Raw genomic sequence first — 10,718 nt, 5'->3', positions numbered from 1 at the left:
AATCGTAGGGTGGAATGGAACAGCTATATTTTATCGTAGATTCATGTATAGGCGATTTCGCTATATGTTTATATAGCAACTGCTGCGGATCGTGTTAGAATTTACTATATGAGCTGAGTATTGTTCGGCGTCCCACCAAACAAGCACATATTTTCACAATTTGCGGAAGTAAAGTTGAGCTAACTGACTTGTTTTCTTAATCTCTCCTATTGCATCATGTGAGATTCTGTAACTTTGGATTGTTTTGTTTATCTTGCGACACTAACGTCTTCATCTAACGTCACGTCTGTTAATTTGTTGTGTAGAACAAAGCGTCATGAGAGGGTGAATTTTATCCCCAAATAAATTACATGCATCTGCAGACGGAAGTTGGCCACCACCTAGCGTTCATGTCAATTTCTTAGCACCGTCAAAATACTAGTTATGTACTTTTAGGCAAATCGCTGCTACCACAGAACTCAAGAATATTGTTCTTCGTGAAATTAAAGTATATTTGGGTGAAAACAAAATCAAAGATGTAGAAAAAAAATCTAGCTTAAACTGCGGGGCTTGGTGATTTTCTTTTTCTTTTGTACAGCAGATGAGTCAAAATTTATGACGGCGTATCTTGTAAGCCTGAAATAATGAACTATCGTTGCTTATCTCAGTAGGAAGTGCGTTTTTTTTCTACAGATCGCGGGGTCGCGAGTTCGATTCCCAGGCCGGGCGTGTGTTCTCCGTGACGATTTGATAAAAGACTGTGTCTGAAATCATTCGTCCTCTACCTCTACTAATTCAAGTGGGGAAGTTGGCAGTTACTTGCGGAGAACAGGTTAGTACTTGTATAGAACACTGAGTAGGTTAATTGCCCGCCGTTACATGACTGAAATAATATTTTAAAAAACGGCGATAGACCCAAAACAAACAAACAAGCAATCATTGCGTCATTTGCAAATCGAAAAGTCGGTTTACAAAATCTGGTGAAAAAAGAAAAATTTTTACCAAGAACGGCCTCGAAAAATTTTACTTTTCCTGCGGATATCGTTCCTCGCCAGTTATGTGGGTACACAACCAACAAAGTTGGTAAGCTTTGATCATTACTGTTTGGCCTGTAGACAATCCCTCATCTGGCCGAAAACCGCTACTTTTGTACTTCAAACATTCTTGTGTTGGATTTCTACATGATGTAATCTTTATATGTTTGTTTTATAGGTACCAGTCTATGTGTTTATTGTATAATTGTATAGTAAACTTGCTATGGACTTGCGGCCAATAGAAAATTAATACATTGTCATTGTAATGTCTCGTGTCCCGAATCCAATGGCAATATGGACAAGGGAGGTAACCAGAAACTTAAACCGGATCTCATGACAGTTATAACGCTTCCAATGAAAAATGTACACTATTTAGGCTTTTAAAGGTAAGTTTGTATTGTTTTCGTTGGGCTTTTAACATTGCACCAACACAATCATAGGTCATATAGCGACTTTCCAGATTTGTTGGGGGAGGTGCCCTTCTGTGCATATTTCATCAAGGACAGCATCGTTCGGCTGGACGGCTTCTTCACATGGAGAACTTAACTCCACGAGTGAGGCTCGAACTCACATCAGTGAGGGGCAGGTTTTATGTCAGTGACCTTAACCACTCAGTCACATAGGCCCTATTCAATGTAAGATAAAATAATTTTTTCCACAGATCTTATACCAACATGTATTATCTTCTTTTACGATTTTCTTCCTATGACCTCTGTGTTTGAAATTATTCTTTGGACATTTAAACACTATAACACTTACGTTAGATATAATATAGACCAGAATATAAATTTTACGAGGTTCCAAATTCAAAAGAACATATTGTATTTTTATGCAATTTAACGTTCATTGACATCTGTCACCTTTTCAAAATAGTTTTTGTGATTGATTTTGTATGTTTAAATCACGTTTTCAAATTCTACTTTAAATTGTTCGACACTTGGCCTTACGGTGTTCCTTCCCCATTCATGTCGCTGTGTACGTAACCATATTTCCATGTGGAGTACTGTATGGGCGGTGGCGTTTTTTGAATGTCTTTTATATTGGACTTTTGTCTTTGCTTATTGATTTCTCAAATACTATTTTTCTATCTAATTTAATTTTACGAGAAAAATTATTTTTAGTGCCAATAATCATAGTTAAAAACAACATAATGTTTCTAAACAATTTTTGCAATTGGCAGTAAAATGGTCCCTGATGACCAAGTAATGACATAATGCTGTATACCCACAAAAGTGACGAGGACAGGCAACCGCCAAAATTGCTATGAAGGGTACGTTAACATGAGGATTTTAACCGAATTCTTGGATCCTGACTGACGCCATGAGTGCCCATTATAAACAAGCTCTAAAATACTTTTATACATACTGGCGCTCCTCATCCATAGTCTTTTCTCGTTTTTTCCACATGCATCTGTTGAATTAGTTAACATTTCTGTGATTCAGCTATTCTATTTACATAAATCTTTCAGTTAATGTTGAAAAGTAAGACTCGTTTATAGGAAACTTCCACTTCGACAGTAAAAAATGTCTGACGCAAAAACGTTTTCGGCCTGTGCAGGCCTTCTTCAGTTATTGCCTAGCCTTAATATCATTGATAAAACAAACAAGTGTTTTATATAATCCATATATGATTCCTTAGGTAATATTGCACATGTCTATACCGGAGGTTTTATAACAGTTTGCAAAGAAATTAATGTCTGCGAGAGATGCTGAGAGTGTTATTTTTTCTAGTTATTTTTTCTAGTTATTTGCTGTTGACCTTTTTGATGAGTCAGTATTATGTAAGATTACGGTTGTATAACAAATTTGAAATTAAGTGCAAATTACATATAAGTATGTTTCATGATCTGGGATGTATTTCCAGTTTATTGTAGGCTTTCAATTTATGCAGATACTTTACTTGTTAGTAACGACATGGGGTTGGTTCCAAACTGATTATGGCATTTCAGCCGATGTAACGTTCTATATATATTTTTTCATCTATTTGTTATAGCAGTGTTTCTTCGACTTGAGGAATGTTAAGCCAACGTTGCTTGATAGAAATGTGGCTATCAATTTTTCGTTTGAATTTTAAAATATGAGATTGGCAAATATGTTGGGTTGTTGATAGTCTGAATAGTCAGACAGTCCTACTGAATCTTTTCTATCCAATTTGACAATTTGACACATTGTTGACATTTTAAATACGTTTTGGAGACGCCTCCCTAGTTCAAGGCTTCACAGTGTGGTGGGAAACCCCGTTACCTCACACAGTCAAGCAGTCGTACTGCATCTTATCATATTTCAAAAGTGACATTATAAATGGCATTCAAGCCGTGTGTGTATATTTGATGACAGTAGGATACTTTTAAAGAAAACTGATAGCCGACAAAGAGAAAAAGTATCTTCTTACTGCTAAATCGGTGTGAGTCACTTTATAAACCCTTTGTATGCTACAGCCAGATTAATATTCTACATTAAAATAATTATGTTTTACAGGTGTAACGCAGTACGCTTTCTTTAAGCAAGTTTTGAATTATAAAGGACATCATCTAAACCAGTTAATTACTACTTTAATACATACTTGTTTAAGGTGACTTATAACACGTTATGTTTGTATCTGTATATAAAAGCGATACCTTTATGGATTTGTCCTTTAAGGATGTACGAGCGTTTTTTTCAGGATATCCGCCGTTTTGAAAAATCTTTCTTCGAATATTGCTTTCTAACAAAAGTTTTGACAAAAATTAATGCCAGATAATTAAAATATGGATGGTAATGTAGCATTTTACCAAATAGATTCTACTTTTAGCATTTTACCAAATAGATTCTACGTTTTGCGAATTCTTTTTTTTCACCCTTATTTTTGGCTGGCATTTGCATAAGTGACATAAGATTTACAATGGGGTAGGGGTACGTGATTTCAAATATCTATTAAAGAAGACAATGTTGGTTTTGATATTTTACTGACTGATACATATAATGATAAGCTATAATTGAAATAAAAGTTTTAAAGACAGCACTTTCTATTATCTCGAAAATATAAATTAAAACAAAAATAACAAAAAATATCAAAATTCACCCGTTTTTAACAGTTTTTATTTCTTAATAAATCTCTTAGATCAACGGTGACCCAAACTTTTTTCTTTCAGTTTTGAAGCATTTTTGTGTGTTATTAAATCTGCAAAATATTTTGAAAATCTTACGTCAGATTTTTTTGAAGATCTAAATACGTTTTCCATTGAAAATAAAGCGGGTGGGGTAATTACGCCAACATGTAAAAATGAAAGCGGTTTGTTAGTGACATTTAATTTCAGAATTGCTTAAACAGTGGGGGAATAAAATTCCCTATACAATTAAAACGAGTTCGGTAACCTGTGTTTTTTCTTCTCTTGTTTGTCTTGGAAACTAATTTTCTTTAAGCTCACAGAGTAAGAAAAAAATCTTTACGTTAGAAAAAATTCGTTCCTACATCCTTAAAACTCATCATAGAATGTCTGTATTCTTTTGTATTTCCATGATGCTATTTATACATGAGTTGCATGAAATAATCATAGGTAAAACTTTACGTGACACCTAGGAGCAAAAATTGTTCGAACTTGCTTTCTTGGTATGCAGATGACTCGAACAAATGAAATGTTCCAAAGGATATATCCTCAGAGTACATATTATATGCGCACTTTTTTTTATCACACCATATCAAATACAAGAAATTTCTATCTCATCGTCTACAATACAACCGAGTATATGACCGTCATTCTGCATTCCCTTGACAACAACAGTTATACCGTCATAGCCAGTATGTTCTTTGCTACCGTGTATATCACATGTGTCAATTAGAGTTTTACTTCATAATTTATGGTTGCAACCAATAGTAATGTTTACAATTTTGAACTTGTCCAGGACTCTTTATCAGAGGTTCTTGCAAATCTTTGCTCCTTTTCGCTTGAAATATTTCCCCAACTGTATGAGGTGAAAAACTTATAGTATCTATCTGCATTGGACCGCCTCAATAGCTGAATTATAGATTGTCAGGTATGAGTGCGGAAGGTCGGTGTTTCCATTTCCGGTCGCGACATACCAAAGACGTTACAAATGGCACTGATAGCTTCCTTGCTTTGCACTTAGTATTTAAAGGGCTGTACCAGGAGGTACAAAGGCCTTACTGGATACAATGTTTGTCGTACAAGAGCTTGGTAGCTTTGTCTGTAACAGAAGGGAGCATGTCTGATATAAAGAACAGATACTTTTAAGGGTAACAGAGCAAGAAATATCATGAATTGGTTATTTGTAGACTATAAAGAGAGTTGTCTCCCTTCCCGATGACGCATCGAAGAATTCTCAAATGCTATTCAATAAAAATGTTTATTGCATAGGCCTAATATATATGACACTGTCAATGTGTAACTAGATAAGGTACTTCTCAAATCTTTCATGCAACTCATGTATAAATAGCATCATGGAAATACAAAAGAATACAGACATTCTATGATGAGGTTTAAGGATGTAGGAACGAATTTTTTCTAACGTAAAGATTTTTTTCTTACTCTGTGAGCTTAAAGAAAATTAGTTTCCAAGACAAACAAGAGAAGAAAAAACACAGGTCACCGAACTCGTTTTAATGGTATAGGGAATTTTATTCCCCCACTGTTTAAGCATTTCTGAAATTAAATGTCACTAACAAATCGCTTTCATTTTTACATATTGGCGTAATTACCCCACCCGCTTTATTTTCAATGGAAAACGTATTTAGATCTACAAAAAAATCTGACGTAAGATTTTCAAAATATTTTGCAGATTTAATAACACACAAAAACTGAAAGAAAAAAGTTTGGGTCACCGTTGATCTAAGAGATTTATTAAGAAATAAAAACTGTTAAAAACGGGTGAATTTTGATATTTTTTGTTATTTTTGTTTTAATTTATATTTTCGAGATAATTTAAAGTGCTGTCTTTAAAACTTTTATTTAAATTATAGCTTATCATTATATGTATCAGTCAGTAAAATATCAAAACCAACATTGTCTTCTTTAATAGATATTTGAAACCACGTACCCCTACCCCATTGTAAATCTTAAGTCAATTTTAGGCAAATGCCAGCCAAAAATAAGGGTGAAAAAAAGAATTCGCAAAACGTAGAATCTATTTGGTAAAATGCTAAAAGTAGAATCTATTTGGTAAAATGCTACATTACCATCCATATTTTAATTATCTGGCATTAATTTTTGTCAAAACTTTTGTTAGAAAGCAATATTCGAAGAAAGATTTTTCAAAATGGCGGATATCCTAAAAAAAAACGCTCGTACATCCTTAAAGGACAAATCCATAAAGGTATCGCTTTTATATTAAGATACAAACATAACGCGTTATAAGTCACCTTAAACAAGCATGTATTAAAGTAGTAATTAACTGGTTTAGATGATGTCCTTTATAATTCAAAACTTGCTTAAAGAAAGCGTACTGCGTTACACCTGTAAAACATAATTATTTTAATGTAGAATCTGGCTGTAGCATACAAAGGGTTTATAAAGTGACTCACACCGATTTAGCAGTAAGAAGATACTTTTTCTCTTTGTCGGCTATCAGTTTTCTTTAAAAGTATCCTACTGTCATCAAATATACACACACGGCTTGAATGCCATTTATAATGTCACTTTTGAAATATGATAAGATGCTGTACGACTGCTTGACTGTGTGAGGTAACGGGGTTTACCACCACACTGTGAAGCCTTGAACTAGGGAGGCGTCTCCAAAACGTATTTAAAATGTCAACAATGTGTCAAATTGTCAAATTGGATAGAAAAGATTCAGTAGGACTGTCTGACTATTCAGACTATCAACAACCCAACATATTTGCCAATCTCATATTTTAAAATTCAAACGAAAAATTGATAGCCACATTTCTATCAAGCAACGTTGGCTTAACATTCCTCAAGTCGAAGAACTACTGCTATAACAAATAGATGAAAAATTATATATAGATAGTTACATCGGCTGAAATGCCATAATCAGTTTGGAACCAACCTCATGTCGTTACTTTGTCGTTACTAACAAGTAAAGTATCTGCATAAATTGAAAGCCTACAATAAACTGGAAATACATCCCAGATCATGAAACATACTTATATGTAATTTGCACTTAATTTCAAATTTGTAATAAACCGTAATCTTACATAATACTGACTCATTAAAAAGGTCAACAGCAAATAACTAGAAAAAATAACTAGAAAAAATAACACTCTCAGCATCTCTCGCAGACATTAATTGCTTTGCAAACTGTTATAAAACCTCCGGTATAGACATGTGCAATATTACCTAAAGAATTATATATGGATTATATAAAACACTTGTTTGTTTCATCAATGATATTAAGGCTAGGCAACAACTGTAGAAGGCCTGCACAGGCCGAAAACGTTTTTGCGTCAGACATATTTTACTGTTGAAGTGGAAGTTTTCTATAAACGAGTCTTACTTTTCAACATTAACTGAAAGATTTATGTAAATAGAATAGCTGAATCACAGAAATGTTAACTAATTCAACAGATGCATGTGGAAAAAAACGAGAAAAGACTATGGATGATGAGCGCCAGTATGCATAAAAGTATTTTAGAGCTTGTTTATAATGGGCACTCATGGCGTCAGTCAGAATCCAAGAATTCGGTTAAAATCCTCATGTTAACGTACCCTTCATAGCAATTTTGGCGGTTGCCTGTCCTCGTCACTTTTGTGGGTATACAGCATTATGTCATTACTTGGTCATCAGGGACCATTATACTGCCAATTGCAAAAATTGTTTAGAAACATTATATTGTTTTTAACTATGATTATTGGCACTAAAAATAATTTTTCTCGTAAAATTAAATTAGATAGAAAAATAGTATTTGAGAAATCAATAAGCAAAAAAGCAAAGACAAAAGTCCAATATAAAAGACATTTAAAGAACGCCACCGCCCATACAGTACTCCACATGGAAATATGGTTACGTACACAGCGACATGAATGGGGAAGGAACACCGTAAGGCCAAGTGTCGAACAATTTAAAGTAGAATTTGAAAACGTGATTTAAACATACAAAATCAATCACAAAAACTATTTTGAAAAGGTGACAGATGTCGTCAATGAGCGTTCAATTAACACACCTAGATTTAATAGATAGAGCAAATCTGTTTTTTAGATTAGACTTCTGTTTACCACGGAACATTTTGTCACTAAATGGTGCCCAGTTAATTTGCCTTTTTAGAGAATTTTCTAGGTGCCTCACATCTTTCAAGTGCACAGTTTTAGCTCCTTGACCTTTGTCTACACCAGAATGACCTTCAGAATCTCCATCACCTGTGTGGTGTGAAATCTGAAGATCTTTAGTAATATCCTTAGATACCATTTCATTCCATTTGAGCAGAGACCAGGTGTGCAGTATCAACACCTTTTTAGTTACATTTTGACATGCATAGTTGGAGAGAACTTGAATACCATGGCCATGAGATATGACTTTAGCTATAGAATGCAAAAATATGCAGTATTGTTGCATTTGAGATGAAAAATAAGACAATTTTCCCATTTTTTACTGAAAAATAAGCTTTTTTTTTAACAAAAAAAAATTCACTAAACACTAATTTTGTTCTATATTTTTTATCACAGTTGCATAATTATAAGTTTTTTTCAGTGTGGTTGTCTATTCCGCACTTGCTTACATTCTATTTGGTAGTTATCAGCCTATTGTGAAATAGTCCAAATGTTGTTCCATGCTATGGATGAAATGGGGGCAAGGGACAGTAAATGTGAAAACTCCACAACTCTGCGCTGATACCAGTGCGAAAAAAATCATAAAAAAATCGAATTTCGACAAATTTAAGGCAATTGTTGAACGAATGTCTTGCATAGACATAGCACTTCATTGTTCCTTCTCAAGGGAAGGAACACTTGTGGTGAACATGTCACACTTGACTGAGCATGTAATGGATACAAGGGTATCGTCAAAGGAATCCGATATCCCGTAGGGCGCCGCAATCTTTGATTCATGCATATTCATTACAAATAGCCTCCAGCCCAATATGTGTTTACGCATAATCAATCTTTATTTCAGTCTTTAGTGCAATACAACTACATAAAATAACAGAAAAACAGGACACAATAATAAAGTTTAAATCATGTTACTCCTCGATTGAATATATCATAATAAAGAATCGAGATTAATGGAATGAATATGCATCATCTAAAAATAGCCTCCCGCCAAAAAGGTTTACGTAATGAAATTGTCCCTGGTCACGTGTTTTTTTTTAAGCTTCTTACGTTTCACATTTGCAAGTGCTTTCTTTTGCCAAAGAGCTATAAAAGTAAATTTATACTTCTTTGCTTTTGCGTACTTTCTTACTCTTCCTGATTTGTTTCCGAATCGTAAATGCATGTATGATTTTTCTTTTGTGTTAATTGTGCAGGTACTCGCTGGTGTAGTCGCGTGATGAAAACATCCGAAAGTGAAATACAGACTGCAAGGCAAATGCTTCCAAATAGCATAGTATGTACTGCTCTTGCTTATATTTAAAAAAAAAATTGGGTTATGATAAAACTGTTAATACTTAGATCAATTCTTAAATAGTAAGGTTTGCACCAAGAATGACAGAACATACTTTTCTCATTGCATTATTAAACATTTGTAACATTATGCTAAAACAATATCCTTAAAAAGAATATTTTATATACGCTATAAGGAACCTTTTGGTAAGCTAAATCTTGTTATGTGACATTTTCAGTCAGCCGATTCTGTTGCTTCTATAACGGTTTAAAAAAAACAAGGCCTAGCCCCGGTCCGGCCTAAACCACGGAAATAGCCAATTCCGATTGCACGGAAACCACCGGAAACTTACGGACGGAAGGCTAATATAATTACGAATGATAGTCAATATCAACTTACATGTTTAGAATTTAGTAAAAAACACTGAACTTTATGATGCCCGCGAGGAACTTCTTTGATGAATGGGTTAAGACTGCGTGTTCTTTCTGGTTGCAAAAAACGTCTTCATATAATTTGTAAACTTGTACACAGCAAGTCGTTATACATAGCGTTGTTTTGACGAGCCTTCTAATTAGTTCCCGAAATTTTGTATCGTTATCATTATATAGTATTTTATAATCACGTTTTGTCCAAAAAGTTGTTATATTTCGAAGAAAGGAATCCCTCTCGGGCCTCAAAGAGGTTTTGTTTCACCTGTGCATTCCCAAAGCCTAAATAATTCTTTGTGTCCGGTAACATGCCTAAAAATAGGTAGTAAATAGGCAGGTTTTAATACTTTTTTGTTCAATGAGACTTTACGGAAATTATTCTATGTTCAAAAAAAAAGAAGAAAATGAATACGAATAATTTCTAATATCACTGACAATTTTTAATGAATAGAATGAGCAGTTTTTTAAAACTTTTTATTAAAAAGTTTTTAAAAAATCTCAAAGACCATAAAACATTTATGGTCATGTAAAAAAATAGGATAGGTCGGGATACGATTACGAAGAATGCAGCGTTGAATATTGAAAAGTTTTACACACGGTACCCCATATTTTTAAAATATTTCTGTACAAATATATAGAAACAAATAGTGAGATAGGTTTGTTCACGCAGTATTCTGAGTATCTCTTGAACTACGTCGACTGAATTGACTTACGATGAAAGTCACACATTGAATATATTGTGGTACATTGTAGTTTGTGGCATAGTCTTTGCACTTTCGATAATCGAT

The sequence above is a fragment of the Mercenaria mercenaria genome, chromosome 5, assembly GCF_021730395.1.
Source record: "Mercenaria mercenaria strain notata chromosome 5, MADL_Memer_1, whole genome shotgun sequence".
In the NCBI taxonomy this organism is placed as follows: domain Eukaryota; kingdom Metazoa; phylum Mollusca; class Bivalvia; order Venerida; family Veneridae; genus Mercenaria; species Mercenaria mercenaria.
The sequence above is the reverse complement of the archived record's forward strand: the minus strand, read 5'-3'. Positions refer to the sequence as shown.